This window comes from Aotus nancymaae, unplaced genomic scaffold (assembly GCF_030222135.1).
Source record: "Aotus nancymaae isolate 86718 unplaced genomic scaffold, 86718_ANA_hifiasm-v0.15.2.pri h1tg000040l, whole genome shotgun sequence".
Classification (NCBI taxonomy): domain Eukaryota; kingdom Metazoa; phylum Chordata; class Mammalia; order Primates; family Aotidae; genus Aotus; species Aotus nancymaae.
In genome coordinates, this window is record NW_026988454.1 from 38,775,900 (window position 1) to 38,792,352 (window position 16,453).

At 39.2% G+C, this 16,453-nt stretch overlaps 1 protein-coding gene and 1 pseudogene across 1 annotated transcript in view; one reads left to right on the top strand and one right to left on the bottom strand.

Moving 5' to 3' along the window:
* LAMA2 (laminin subunit alpha 2) overlaps nucleotides 1-16,453 on the bottom strand; it is an 886,276-nt gene that overhangs the window by 737,121 nt on the left and 132,702 nt on the right. The window lies entirely within an intron of this gene.
* LOC105721276 (dnaJ homolog subfamily C member 7-like) lies at nucleotides 9,292-10,860 on the top strand (annotated as a pseudogene).

The window sequence follows — 16,453 nt, forward strand, 5'->3', positions numbered from 1 at the left end:
GCTTGTTAATTTGAGATCTTTCTACTTTTTCATGTAGGTGTTTAGTACTATAAACTTCCCTTTTAACACTGTGTTAGCTGTGTCCCAGAGATTTGTGTATGTTGTAATTTCATTTTTATTAGTTTCAAATAATTTCTTGATTTCTGCCTTAATTTCATTGTTTACCCAAAAGTCATTCATGAGTAGGTTGTTTAATAGTCATGTAATTGTATGATTTTGAGCAATTTTCTCAGTATTGATTCCTACTTTTGTTGTGCTGTGGTCCAAGAGTGTAGCTGGTATTGTTTCAGTTTCTTTGAAAGTGCTGAGAATTGTTTTATGGCTGCTTGTGTGTTTGATTTTAGAATATATGTAATGTGCAAATCAAATGAATGTATATTCTGCTGGTTTTGGGTGGAGAGTTCTATACATGTTAGGTCCATTTGGTTCAATGTTGAGTTTGGGTCCTGAATATCTTTGTTAGTCTGCCTCAATGATCTCTCTGATACTCTCAGTGGGGTAGTGAAGTCTCCCACTATTATTGTGTGGTTACCTACATCTCTGCCTACATCTCTAAGAACTTGTTTCATGAATATGGGTGTTCCTGTGTTGGGTGCTTATATATTTAGGATAGCTAGGTATTCTTGTTGAATTAAACCCTTTACCATTATGAAATGGCCTTCCTTGTCTTTTTTTTTTTTTTTTTTTTTTTTTTTTTGATAGTTGTTGGTCTTGGGTCTGTTTTGTCTGATTTTAGAATAGCAATCCTGATTTTGTTTGTTTGTTTATTTTACATATGCTTCATATATATATTTTTTCCATCCCATTACTTTGAGCCTATGGGTACATTGCATTTGAGATGTGTCTCTTGAATGCAGCATACTGGGTATTAGTTCTTTATCTAACTTGTCACTCTGTGCCTCTTAAGTGGGCTACTTAGCCCATATTTGTTCAAGGTTAATATTGATATGTGTGGATATTATCCTGTAATATGGTTTGGCTAAGTCCTCACCCAAATCTCATCTTGCATTCCCATGTGTTGTGGGAGGGATGCAGTGAGAGGTAACTGAATCATGGGGGCAACAATTTCCCCTCTGTTCTCATGATAGTGAATAAGTCTCACACAATCTGATGGTTTTAAAAAAGAGCAATTCCCCTGCACAAGCTCTCTCTCTCCTTGCCTGCCACCATCCATGTAAGGTGTGACCTACTCCTTCTTGCCTTCTGCACTGATTGTGAGGTCTCCCCATCTATGTGGAACTGTAAGTCCAATTAAATCTTTTTCTTTTGTAAATTGTCAAGTCTCAGGTATGTCTTTGTCAGCAGCATGAAAACAGACTAATACATCCTGTCAGTGTGTAGTTAGCTGGTTATTATGCAGACTTGATTGTGTAGTTGCTTTATAGTGTCGATGGTCTATGGTCTTTAAGTGTTTTGTTGTGTGTAGTGGTGGCTATAACAGTCTTTCATTTCCATGTTTAGCACACCCTTAAGGACACTTTATAAGACAGGTTTGGTGGTAACAAATTTCCTTAGCATTTGCTTGTCTGAAAAGGATCTTATTTCTCTATCACTTATGAAGCTTAGTTCGGCTAGATATGAAATTCTTGGTTGGAATTCCTTTTCCTTGTGAATACCGAATATAGGTCCGCAATTGCTTCTTGCTTGTAGGGTTTCTGCTGAAAATTGCACTGTTTGCTTAATTGCCTTTGTAGGTAACCTGCCCCTTTTCTTTCATGTTGACCTTGGATAATCTGAGAATTATGTGTATTGGAGATGGTCATCTTTTTGTAGTATCTCACAGGGTTGTTCACATTTCCAGAATTTAAATGTTGGCCTCTCTAGTAAGGTTGGGGAAATTTTCCTGGGACAGTATTTTCAAATATGTTTCCAAGTTGCTTGCTTTCTCTCCCTCTCTTTCAGAGACACCAATGAGCCATAGACTTGTTTTCCTCATATAATCCCATATTTCCCAGATGTTTTGTTCATTCTTTATTATTTTTTCCTTATTTTCATTTGACTGTGTTGATTCAAAGAACTGGTCTTTGAGCTCTAAGATTCTTTCCTCACTTTGGTCCAATCTGCTGTTAATACTTGCAATTGTGTTATGAAAATCTTGTAGTGAGCTTTTCAGCCCCATTGGATCAGTTTTGTTCTTTCTTAAAATGGCTAATTCATTTTTCATTCTTTATAATGTTGTATTGGATTCCTTAGATTCCTTGGATTGGGTTTCAACTTTCTCATGATTCTTGATAATCTTTATTCCTATCCAGATTCTGAATTCTATGTCTGTCATTTCAGCCATTTCATCTTGGTTAACAACCATTGCTGGGAAACTTGTGTGGTCATTTGGAGGTAAGAAGGCACTCTGACTTTTTGAGTTGTCAGAGTTCTTGTGCTGGTTCTTTCTCACCTATGTGAGCTGATATTCTTTTAATTTTGAAGTTGCTGTCCTGTGGATGAGGTTTTTTGCTTTTGTATTTGATACCCTTGAGGGTTTAATTGTCGAATAAGGTCAGCTCATTTGACCGTTTTTGTTTCTTGGAGATTTCCGGGGACCAAGGCTCAGCTCATCACTCCTGGGCTGTGTGTTGTAGCCCTGAGGGCTATTTCTGGGTACCTTGCTTTGTTCTGTGACACTTCAGGTTAGAAACCTCCTGCATTTTGGGGGCCGAAGTGTTCCTAGTCTGCTAGCATCAATGTCCAAGCACTCTAGTAAGAGTGCTTACCACAGTGCTTCACTGGGACAATAGCAGCAGGATCCTTGCGTGCATCTATGTACCAGCAGGAGCCACAGCATGATGACATGCATGTGCATTGGCAGGGGTGGGGTCTGAGTGAGGGTGGGAGGCCAGCATCCATGCGCATGCTCACACTGGCAACAGTGGTACAGCAGGGTGTCCACACATTGGTGGGGGTAGGGTGCCCATGGAGGCTTGGCAGCATTATCCATACAAGCATATTTGTGTCAGCGGCAGTGGAGCAATGTAGTGAGTGCATGCATGCTGGTGGATGAGGGGAGGCAAAGTCCACCTGCATGTGCCAGCAAAACAGTATATGGAGCAGACATTGGTGAGTGTGCATCTACAAAGTGGTGGGGGGAGGCTGCAATGGGGAGAGGCTGCAGATGGGGAGTTGCATGTCACAGGGTGCTGATGGTCAGGCACAGTCTCCCAGTGAAGAAGCTATGATGATGGCCTCAGGAGCACGCTGGTTGGGCATTCAAGGCTGTGCTACAAGTGGCTACAGCAAGGCTGGGGCTGCAGGAGAGGCCAGGAGACAGTGAGGCACTGAGATCAGATTGGCCTCATTCTATTGGAAAATATTGAAAACATTCCCTTTAAAATGCCTTCAGGGTAGGTCCAAGTGCAGTGGTGTTTACAATTAATTGCTCACAACCAGTTACAGATTTCTTGTTCCTTCTCAACTGCCACTGGTTTTTCTAATTTTTTTTAATTGACAAATAATAATTGTACACATTAATGGAGTGTAATAGTAATGTTCACCACATATGATGTATAGTGATCAGATTGAGGTAATTAACATATCCATTATCTTGAATATTTATCATTTCTTTTTGCTGGGAACATTCAATGTCTTCCTTCTAGTCATTGAAAATTATATATTATTGTTAACTATACTCATCCTATAGTGGTACAGAACCTTAGAACTTATTCCTCCTACCTAGCTATAATGTTGTATTCTTTTAAGAAATTTCTCCCTGTCCCCCATTTCTCTCTACCCTTCCTGGCCTCTAGTATCATCTGTTCTGCTTTTTATTTTTATAACATCAACTTTTTTTAGTGTCTGCCTATGAGTGAGAACATGCAGTGTTTAAATTTTTATTCCTGGCTTCTTTCTCTTTTTTTTCCTTAAGTGAAAGCAAGTTCATTAAAGAAATAAACCATGACTACTCCATAGGCAGAGCAGCAGCATAGGCTGCTTGTTGGCTATTTTATGGTTATTTCTTGATTAATGCTCAACAAGAGGTGGACTATTCACGAATTTTCCAGGAAAGGAACAGGGAATTTCCAGAGCTGAGAGTTCCTCCCCTTTTTAGACCATACAGATCAACCTCTGGATGCTGTCATGGTACCTGTAAACTGTTGTAGCTCTTGTAGGAGTCTCCTTTAGCATGCTTATGCATTATAATTAGCATATAATGAGCAGTGAGGACAATCAGAGGTCACTTCTTGTCACCCTCTTGGCTTTGGTGGGTTTTAGCCAACTTGGGGATATGTTTGCCAGGGGCAGCCGACTGAGCTGTTTCTCAGGTCTGGTATATGGCCCCATAGCTGCTCAGTTGGCCTAGGTGCATGTCTGCTGGGAGCGGCCCATTGCGGCTATTTCTCCAGCATGAGATGTGGGCAAAAAACTGCTTGGCTGACTTAGGGGTGAGTATCCAAGGGCAGCTGTGTAGGGCTGCTTCTCAAAAGTGGGATATAGGTGCAACATGGCTTGACTGGCCTGGGGTTATGTCTGTCGGGGGTGGCCCATGGGGCTATTTTTGGGCTTGGAGCATGGGTGTATTCATTCATTTTCATGCTGCTGATAAAGACATACCCAAAACTGGTAATAAAAAGAGGTTCAATTGGACTTACAGTTCCACATGGCAGGGGAGGCCTCAGAATTATGGTTAGAGGCAAAAGGCACTTCTTATATGGTGGTAGCAAGAGAAAAATGAGGAAGAAGCAAAAGCAGAAACCCCCGATGAACCCATCAAATCTCATGAAATTTATTCACTATCACAAGAATAGCATGGGAAATAACCGGTGCCCACGATTCAGTTACCTCCCCCAGTGTCTCTCCCACAACATGTGGGAATTCTGGGAGAAAAAATTCAAGTTGAGACTTGGGTGGGGTCACAGCCAAACCATATCAATGGGCTAAGAGCTGCTCGGCTGGCCTAGGGGCCTGCCCACCAGGGTAAGCCTGCAGAGGTCTCTCTCAATCCTGGGGCATGGGCACACAGCTGCTCAGCAGGCCTGGGCCATTTATGCTAGGGGCAACCCATGGAGGTATTTCTCAGGCTCTGGCTGCAGGTGCAGGGCCATTGGGCAGGTCAAGGGCTTGTCTGTCATGGGGTGGGGCCCTCAGCATTGTTACTTATGTTCTAGAAGCAGGTGTGTAGCCACTTTGCTGGCCTGGGAGCATGTCAGCTGCTCCAAGGCTTGAAGACCTCTCCTGCTTGGTGGGAAGAGTATGCAACAGTATGGCCAGCTTAAGGGCAGGTTCTCGGTGGGGCTGCCAGATTGTTTCTCTGACTGGAAGTTAAGGTAACAGCAGTTGGCTTCCCTCCTGTGTAGGACCAGCATCACAACCAATTTTGGACTTAGGTTCCATGCTACCAGGGTTGTAGTGTTCAGCCATTGGTGCAGTCTTAGAGGAACAAAAATGGAGCCTCAGAGCTGGGGAATTACAGTGACTAGTGGTCTCCAGAGGAGGGCGCACTCCAGAGGTGGTTCTGTTCCCAAGATGGCACCATGCTGAAACAACTTGACTCATAGGGAGTGAAGCGGGTGTGAGGAATACACACCTGTGCTCCCAATCCAGGGCAATGCAGTGGCATGAATTCCAGGAAGCTCTCCAAACTGGGAGATTGTGGGAGTCTCCTGTGGTAAGGACTACAGGTGTTTGTGGTGGCAATAGAGCCTGGCGGAATTCTTCTGCCTACCTTTTCCCCTCAACAAGAATCCATTCTGACTCCAGTCAGGTCTGATCCAGGCTAGGGGAGATGGGGCTACAGAGGTGAGGTATCTCCACACTTCTTTTCTGGTTCTCCAATCACCATAGGCACCTCTCTACTCCCCACCACTGCACTCCAGCATTCGTCCTTCAACACTCCAGTCAAATCTTAGCTGTGTATTTGCTGCCTTAGTCTTTTGTTTTTGGAAGGATAAATGCCAGGCCTCTCTAATCAGCCATCTTGCTGGCATTTTCCTACACTATTTTTTAAAACAAAAACAAGATCATGTCTTGCATCAACTCAAAACCCTCCAGTGTAAGCACATTTTATAGAGAATAAAAGTCCAAAGTCTTTACTAGGCCTACAAAGCCCTATATAACCTGGTTCCTGACAACTTCTCAGATGCCAGGTTCTCTCACTCTCTTGTCATGGTGCTCCTACCACATCACCTCTTCGCAATTCTACAACCATACAAAGCTAGCTCCTCCCTTGGTCTGAAACATTCTTTTTTCTGATATCACCCTGGCTCACTCCTTTACTTAATCTATATCTCTACTTAAATGTTACTACATATGAGAGGCATTTGCTGTCCAGCTAAAATAACACCCCTGAGAAATTATCTGTTCCCTTACTCACTTTATTTTATTACCCCTTATCACCAAACATACACCCAGACACATATACATATATGTTTGTAAACATGTATATATGGATATATGTAGACATATATGTACATGCATATCTGTTTGTATAAAAGCTTTACCAGCTAGACTATAAAATTGTAAGTTGTAACCAGACTATAAATTCCGTGAAAGCAAAGACTTTGTTTTAGTGACTGTTTTGTGCCCATGACTTAGGACAACGTATGGCACATAGAAGTAGCTCAATGAATATATTTTTAACATAAATCAATGGGTGTGTACTAAAAAATATAATTCTGATGAGTTTATATACACAGATATTTAAGAGACAAAAGGAAAGTTCAAGACATAACAAAAAATAAGGGTATCTTACAAAGCTCAGAAATTAGATTAATGGCTGTAAAATAATTTACATAGTGAGTAGGATTATTAATTTTGATATGACGAGATTGGCTCTGATGCTCACCTAACGACCAAGTGCCATGAGCAGGGACTGACAGATTTCAGCTACATGCCAATGCCTCTTTTCATCCGCTTGTGCTGACATCAGAAAAGGACTGTGCATCATCAACTACTGTCCCATAAGATTATCCTCCTAGTTACAGGACTGTCTGAACTTATGAAATTAGTGAAATCACAGGATGGAAATATAAACCAGATTGGTTAAATGAGTTAATCAGAATTAGTCATTAGGGCAAGAGATTGGACATTTTTATCCCTGATTAAACATTCTAACAATGTGTTCCAAAACCTTATGTAATGTAAGAGGACAAGATCTGCTTAAAAACTGGTAAAACTATATTGATACCTTTGAGTTTGTCAGGAAGTATCAAACTAGGAATAACTCAGGCAATTCATGTCTGAGTATTTCTCTGCCAGAGACTCGCTGTTTTAAAACAGTTAAAGAAAATCCATTTTTTTGAAAAAAGAAAAAGGTCAAAGAATCCACATGCATTTGTGAACTTAAGTGATAAATCATTACTGTCACTAAGATAAGTGTATGAAGACGACGGTAAAACATGATGCATTAGAAAGAGTACTGCATTTAAAAATAAGAGACATAGACATCATTTCCAATTCTGTTTTCTTACCTGATTTTCTGGGCAATGTTGGACAAAACTGACTCTCAATTGCCTCACTAAAAAAAAGTTTATATTAGATATATGATCCTTCAGAAAGGAAAAAGGATGCCAGAATTATTATCATTATTATTATTATTATTATTATTATTATTTTGAGACAGAGTCTCACTCTGCCACCCAGGCTGGAGTGCAGTGGCATGATCTCCAATCACTGCAACCTCCACCTCCTGGGTTCAAATGATTCCCCTGCCTCAGCCTTCTAAGTAGCTGGGATTATAGGTGCCTGCTACCACCCCTATCTAATTTTTTGTATTTTTAGTAGAGATGGGGTTTTGCTGTATTGGCCAGGTTGATCCCAACTCCTGGCCTCAGGTGGCCCACCTACCTCAGCCTCTCAAAGTGCTGGGATTACAGGCATGAGCCACCACACCCTGCCAGATACCAGAATTATTTGGAGAACTTCATCAAATGACTTATGTCACTGTGTAGCCTCCTAATCCTTCACCTGAATTCTGAACTACTATCATTTTGGGAACCACTCCAGTGGTTACTGTTAGGAGTTGATTGTTTTTCTCAGGTGTGTTGAGTAGGGAGAAAATGGCTGAGAACCACAAGAAAACGGTCCTTTCCAATCCTAAAATCTTACTTATTGTATATAAACAAACCACAGAGAAATCTGTAGAATGTGCAAAATCATCAAGAAGATATCCATCTCAAGAAGATGATCATAACTCTTCCTCTGGAAAACGTCCACAGTTGTCAGTTGTAGGAGATCAGTCAGGGTGGTGAGAAAAATTATAGGAAAGACACAAACCTTCTTGGAAGGCTGGGAGGTTTTGCAAAAGCTTTGGGAAAGGGTTATGGCTGAAGGCAGCTGAATCCTCTTACCTCGAGCTAATGGCAAATGGCAGATAACAAGCAGAGTGCAAAGGAATTTCAATGAACTAATGGTTTGTATTTTAAAGTGCAGATAACTAAGAGACAAAATCTTGGACCTACCCATAGCTGCACTCAGGGTTGGCTGTACCGTTAATAAAAGGATGGTAGGAAAGAAATTGATCTGTTGGTAAACACAGACAATAGAGATATTCTGTCTCCACAAACAGAAGGCATAATTTAAGATGGCTGAATTCAGTTCTGCTTCTAAGTAGGATGTAGAAGGATGTAAAAATATATCCGCCAAGAAAAAATACTAAATAATAAAAATATACAGACATGTGTCCCTTAACAACTGGGATATGTTCTGAGAAATGCAACTTTAGGTGATTTTATTGTTGTGCAAATTTAGATGCTATAGTCTAGTACATATGTAGGCTATATGATACAGCCTTTTGCTCCTAGACTACAAACCTCTACAACCTGTATAGCTTGTTACTGGACTGAATACAGTAGGCTATTGTAACACAATAATAAGTATTTGTATATCTAAACATACTGAAACATGGAAAAGGTACAGTAAAAATACAATATAAAAGATTTAAAAATGGTACACCTATATAGGACAATTACCATAAATGGAGGTTGCAAGATTGGAAATTGCTCTGGGTAAGTCAGTGAGTGATGAGTGAATGCGAAGGCCCAGGACATCAGTGTACTCTACTACTATAGACTTATACACACTGTACACTTACACTACACTAAATTTATTTTAAAAGTTTCTATCCAATAGTAATGCTTTACTTCATAATATTTTTAATTTTTAAAGTTTTGACTTTTGAATTAACAATTAGCTGAAAACGAACACATCGTACAACTGTACAAACATTCAGCTGTTCTTTTTATCCTACTTACAAAGAAAAATTTATTCTATCCTTATTCTATAAGCTTTTTTCAATTTAATTTTTTTAAGTTTTTTAAGTTTTTTGTTAAAAACGAAGACACAGTCTCTGGTCCCAGCGGTAAGATGACGGCTGCCGCAAAGTGTGATGTGGTAATGGCGGCGACCGAGCCAGAGCTGCTGGATGAAGAGGGGAAGAGGGAAGCAGAGACTTTCAAGGAACAAGGAAATGCATAATATGCCAAAAAAGATTACAATGAAGCTTATAATTATTACACAAGAGCCATAGATATGTATCCTAAAAATGCTAGCTATTATGGTACTCGAGCAGCCACCTTGATGATGCTGGAAGGTTCCAGGAAGCTCTTGGAGATGCACAACAGTCAGTGAGGTTGGATGACAGTTTCTACCGGGGACATCTACGAGAGGGCAAATACCACGTCTCTAAGGAATGCCATGGCAGCTTGTCAAGAGTGTCCAGAGAGCCCTAGAACTGGATCATAAAAATGCACGGGCCCAGCAAGAGTTCAAGAATGCTAATGCAGTCATGGAATAGGAGAAAATAGCAGAAACACATTTTGAGAAGCGAGATTTCGGAAGGTTGTTTTCTGCAGGGACCATGCCCTAGAATTTGCCCCTGCCTGCCATCTCTTCAAAATCCTCAAGGCAGAATGTTTCGCATTGCTGGGTCGTTATCCAGAAGCACAGTCTGTGGCTAGTGACATTCTACGAATGGATTCCACCAATGCAGATGCTCTGTATGTACGAGGTCTTTGCCTTTATTATGCAGATTGTATCGAGAAGGCAGTTCAATTTTTTGCATAGGCTCTCAGGATGGCCCTGACCATGAGAAGACCTGCATTGCCTGCAAAAAAGCCAAAGCACTTAAAGCAAAGAAAGAAGATGGAAATAAAGCATTTAAGGAAAGAAATTACAAACTAGCATATGAACTGCATGCACACAGCAGCTCTGGGGATAGACCCCAACAATATAAAAACAAATGCTAAACTCTACTGTAATCGGTGTACCGTTAATTCCAAGCTTAGGAAACTAGATGATGCAACAGAAGACTTCACAAATGCAGTGAAGCTTGATAACACTTATATAAAAGCCTACTTGAGAAGAGCTCAGTGATACATGGACACAGAACAGTATGAAGAAGCAGTACGAGACTATGAAAAAGTGTATCAGACGGAAAATCAAAAGAACACAAACAGCTCCTAAAAAATGCGCAGCTGGAACCGAAGAAGAGTAAGAGGAAAGATTACTACAAGATTCTGGGAGTGGACAAGAATGCCTCTGAGGACGAGATTAAGAAAGCTTATCGGAAATGGGCCTTCATGTACCATCCAGATCGGCATAGTGGAGCCAGTGCTGAGGAGGAGAAGGAGGAGGAGAAGTTCAAGGAAGTTGGAGAAGCCTTTACCATCCTCTCTGATGCCAAGAAAAAAAACTCGCTATGGCAGTGGACAGGACCTGGATGAGGAGGGCATGATTATGGGTGATTTTGATGCAAACAATATCTTCAAGGCATTTTTTGGCGGTCCTGCAGGCTTCAGCTTTGAAGCATCCGGTCCAGGGAATTTCTTTTTTCAGTTTGGCTAATGAAGGGCAACCACCCAGAACCCAGAAAATGCAGATTTGCTCAGTTTAATCTTGAATGGGGAAACAGTTCACCTCCTCCCTTCATCACATCTCCGTGTACTTAGAGCAGTTTTGTTTTCTCAGTTGGATGCCCTGTGTCTCTGTGAGTGGGTGAAGCAAAGGGAACCAATGCCGAAGACTGCTGGCAGGGGAGGGAGGCGAGGAGTGGACACGGAGGCAGCTTGTGAATTTTTATTTTACTGTTTAACTTTATTAAAAAAGAAAAAAAAAGAGAATTCTAAAAAATTTTTTAAAAATGAAGACACAAACATACACATTAGCCTAGGCCTACGCAGAGTCAGGATCAATATCACTGTCTTACACTTCCACATCTGTGCCACAAGAATGTTTTCAAGGGCTATAACACTCATGGAGCTGTCATCTCCTATGATAACAATCAATGCCGCCTTCTATAAGACCTCCTGAAGGACCTGCCCGAGGTCGTTTTACAGTTAACGTTTTTGATAAGTAGAAGAAATAGACTTAAAAATAATGATAAAAAGTATAGTTTAGTAAATACATAAATCAGTAACATCATTGTTTATTCTCTTTATCAAGTATTATGTACTATACATACTTGTATATCATATACTTTTATATGACTAGCAGCACAATAGGTTCGTTTACACCAACATCTCCACAAACATGTATGTAGTGTGTTGCACTATGATGTTATGACAGCTAGTATGTTACCAGGCAATAGAAGAAAATTTTCAGCTCCATCATAATCTCATAAGACCACCTCTCATAAGATTGTGCCATCTATTGTTGACCAAAATATGGCTATGCAGTGCATGACTGTACATGATATTCTCCAGAGTATCAACAGATGTGGATGCCTGGAAGCCTTGAGGAGATAAATCTCAGCAAGAAATGAAACTTATGGGAAGGAGAAGCAAGCCAAGACAGCTTCCATGCCTGGGGGTACATATCTCGCCTATATATTGGTGGGCAGCTAGTGGCCTGTCCTAGATAGAAAGACTTTGCAGGGGGCCGGGCACAGTGGCTCACACCTGTAATCCCAGCACTTTGGGAGGCCGAGGCGGGTGGATCACGAGGTCAAGAGATCGAGACCATCCTGGTCAACATGGTGAAACCCCATCTCTACTAAAAATACAAAAAATTAGCTGGGTACGGTGGTGCCTGCCTGTAATCCCAGCTACTCAAGAGGCTGAGGCAGGAGAATTGCCTGAACCCAGGAGGAGGAGGTTGTGGTGAGCCAAGATCACGCCATTGCACTCCAGCCTGGGTGACAAGAGCGAAACTCCATCTCAAAAAAAAAAAAAAGAAAGACTTTGCAGGAATGAAGAGAAACCAGCCTAGCTTTTAGAAACTGTGTGAGCTAGTAAAGAGGACTGAAATCTGGAAGAGCCCTAGGTGTAAAAACTAATCAATATGCCTGACAATTTCTCCATAACTTCTTGAACTTTGCTGAAAGAAGTCTCAGTAAAATAGAGGTATGGAACCAAATTTATGCAGTCTTATGCATTTTGGGGCGCAAAGCTTCCAGAACCCTGATGGAAATGAATCCAATGGTAAAACAAAACTAAAAGCTGTAGCCCAAACCAGCTCAATATGACCCCAGTGGAATTTGAATAATGAGCCCCTTACCCTAGCCACTAGGCCTGTCCACTCTGAGATACAAACACTATATTTAGAGTTAGATACATTATGAGATATGTTAAAAAACAGGAAAATGTGATATATAATCAAGAATGAAAGTCATAGAAATAAACTCACAGATCATCCAGATTTTTTAATTAGAAAGTATCACATTGAAATAAGTATCATAAGTGTTAAAGGATTTTTGAAAAATGGATATAATGAATGAAGATAAATGGAGCTTCAGACGAGAAATAGATACCTTTCAGAAATATAAACAAGGTCAGGCGTAGTGGCTCACACCTGTAATCCCAGCACTTTGGAAGGCCAAGGCGGGTAGATCACGAGTTCAAGACCAGCCTGGTCAACATGGTGAAACCCCGTCTCTACTTAAAATACAAAAAATTAGCTGGGTGTGGTGGTGGGCATCTGTAATCCCAGCTACTCAGGAGGCTGAGGCAAAAGAATCGCTTGAACTAGGGAGGCAAAGGTTTCAATGAGTCGAGATCACACCATTGCACTCCAGCCTGGGCAACAGAGCAAAACTCTACCTAAAAATAAAATAAAATAAAATAAAATAAAATGTTATATATATATATAAACAAATGAGAATCTAGAAATAAAAAATAAAATATCTGAAAATATTTTTTTAATTTGCAGCAACTAGGAATAGAATAGAACTTCTTCAGTCTGATGAAAGAAATCTACAATAAACCTATAGTTACTTAAATAAAATATCAAAGCCTTTCACCTAACATATGAAACAAAGCAAAGATGCCCATTTTCAATATTTTGACTCAAAATTTTGCTGGAATCTACAAAACAAGATACTAGAATGAATAAATAAATTTAGCAAAGTCACAGACTACAAAATCAATATAAAGAATGTATCCTATTTCTCTATATTAGCAAAAAACAGTTGTGAAAAGACAATTTAAAAAAAAACACTTATGTTAGCATTAAAAAACATAAAATACTTGAGAAGAAATTCAAGATAAGATATGCCAGTCCTACACAATGAAAACTACTAAATTTTTCTGAGAATTAACAAGCAGAAAGATAGTTAGTCTATATTCATGGAGGGGACTGATATTGTGAGAGGCTACCACAAGACAATTTCTTATTCACGTCCCTGGTTCTGGGGGCATGGATTCTCCTCACCCTTCCTCACCTCTACCTCCCTTGCTCCCCGCCCCCACTTCCTTTGGCACCACTGCAGACTATAAAATTATCTAACACATAATTGTTTCTCTCAAGTAATTTACAATTTTTGCAAAGACCAAGTTTCCTTGATTCTGGGAATAAAATGTATATGCTAATTTTTCTAGTATTGGCCCTGTAGGCAAAGTAAATACCTCAAAGGTAGATCTTCATCTACTTTGTCTACTGAAAATCTTCATTGTGACATCTAAATTTAAAACCTGTATCAAACAAAAGGAAAATCAACAGATTATTTGCAGTTTTAATGATTATTGTGAAGTTGGAAATAATTCATTTGCTACCATGTTAAAAAAATGCATCTACCTCATTCAATAATAACCAAGGACAAAATGAATTGTAATAAAAAATGAATATATATTTGACTAGATCTAATTAGCATTTAATATGATATTTAAAATGTTTTAGTGGTGTTTTTATTATGTTATATTGGAAGTTGCCTTTTGAATAGGAACTCAACTTGAGTGAATAATCTTGCACTTTATATGCACAATTTTTCAGCTGTCATTTAATAAAGATTTCAAAAATTAGACAACTGGTAAGAGATTTTCATTAAATCTAAATGGGCTCAGCAAACTGATAAAAGGCATAAGCTTAGTCTATCAGATTGAGCACTTTCTAAATGGTTACCTCATGTGATCCTGAGCTTCAAATGGATGCATATAATTGTTTTAAATATTGCTACTTCTAAATTAAAAGACAAAAAGTAGTATCTATATTAAATGGTTAATATAAATAATCAAGGGTATATATTTAATTTAGATTTACTATTATAGGATTATTTTCACTTGTTACCACATTTCACAAAATTTGTTTTCCTATCAATATATTAGAAACATGCTGTAGTATCAAACAATTGATTGGAAAACAAATTTTGTTTTCCATTCAAAAAACATTTAGTGACAGAATTGATTAACTGGCCAACAAAAATTCATGATTTCTCTCGGTAATGTAAGCATTTCTATTGGGAAGCAGCTATCTAATGCAAAGTCTACAATTCCAATCCTTTGCCACCTTTTAAGTAGGGACACTGATATAATGTGAGTAAAAGTGATGTATGACACTTCAGGCTGAGAAACAACAGCTCTGCTTTATTCTCACTCTTTTCTGACCTGCCAGATAAATGCAGACGACTTCAAGGTCCTAAAGGATCTTGAAGATACAGAATGAAAAGAGCTTAAGGTCCTGAATCACTGGATACAAGGCTACTTATCCATCAAGAATACCTATATTAGACTATTACTTGAGTAGAAAAGAAAAAAAAAAACTCCACTTATATAAACTCACCAACAAAAACAAAAAATCTGCTTTGCTTCTTTCTAAATTTTATAGCTTTCCTCCCTGTCTTCCTTCCCTCCCTCTCTCCCTCCCTCTTTCTCTCTCTCTTTTTCTTTCTCTCTCTCTCTCTCTGTTTCTTTCTTTTTCTCTCTTTCTTTCTTTTCCTTTCTTCTGAGGCAGAATCTCACTCTGTCACCCAGGTTGGAGGGCAGAGGTACAATCTCAGCTTGCTGCAACCTCCACCTCCTGGGTTCAAGTGATTCTCCTGCCTCAATCTTCCACGTAGCTGGGATTATAGGTACACACCACCACACCTGGTTAATTTTTGTATTTTTTAGTAGAGGCAGGGTTTCATTGGCCAAGCTGATCTAGAACTCCTGACCTCAGGTGATCCACCCACCTCAGCCTCCCAAAGTGCTAGAATTATAGGCATGAGCCACTGAACCCAGCCTAAATTTTATAGCTTCTGATATTACCTTAACTAATAAACATTGGTATTTGAAGTGGGATACATCCTTTGAAAAATATCTTGCATGTGTGGCACTGGCTTAGTGATTAGGCAGTAGACAATGAAGGAATTGATAACAGAAATGGAAAATATAAAAGACACTATTATGTAATGGCAAAAGATTTGGTTAAACTGTCAACATCAATGCAGTAAAAGTCATATAGCTTGTAGGTCTAGAGTAAAGGTTAGAAAAGGTCCGAATGTTGATATGGTAGTATAAATTTGTTACTAGCCCCCTCTGATATTTTGTATTGTTTGTCTGATATTTTGTATTGTATTTTAATTTTTCACATATTTTAAGAACTACAAATAATTACTATTATTGTTGTTTTAAGAATAGTATGTGATTAGATTTATCCATATATTTATCTTTACCTCTTGAGTTTACATGTTTCTATCTCAAATTATTTTACTTCTGCCTGAGGAATTTCCTGAGTTTTTCTGTTCATTCAGATATGCTGGTGATGACTCCTCATGTTTTGTTTTTCTGAAAATGTCATTAATTATTTTGGCTACATTTTTAGAGGATTATTTTGCTTGATATACAATTCAGGTAGGCATTTTATTTATAGCATTTTTAAGGTGTCATTCTATTGATTTCTGACTTCCATCATGATTTTGTTTTATGTATGTATTATTTAACTTTCATTTTAGCTTCAAGGGTACATGTACTGGTTTATGTTATAGGTAAATTTCATGTCACATGAGTTTGGGGTACAGATTATTTCATCAACCAGGTAATAATCATAGTACCCTATAGGTGGTTATTTTTTTAATCCTCTTTCCACCCTTCATCCACAAGGAGGCCCCAGTGTCTGTTGCTTCCTTCTTTGAGACCATGTGTACTCAGTGTTTAGCTCTCACTTATAAGTGAGAACATGTGGCATTTGGTTTTCTGTTCCTGTGTTAGTTTGCTTAGGATAATGGCCTCCAGCTCTAACTATGTTGCTGCAAATGACATGATTCTGTTCCTTTTTATGGATGTGTAGTATTCTATATTGCATATGTACCATATTTTCTTTATCCAGTCTACCACTG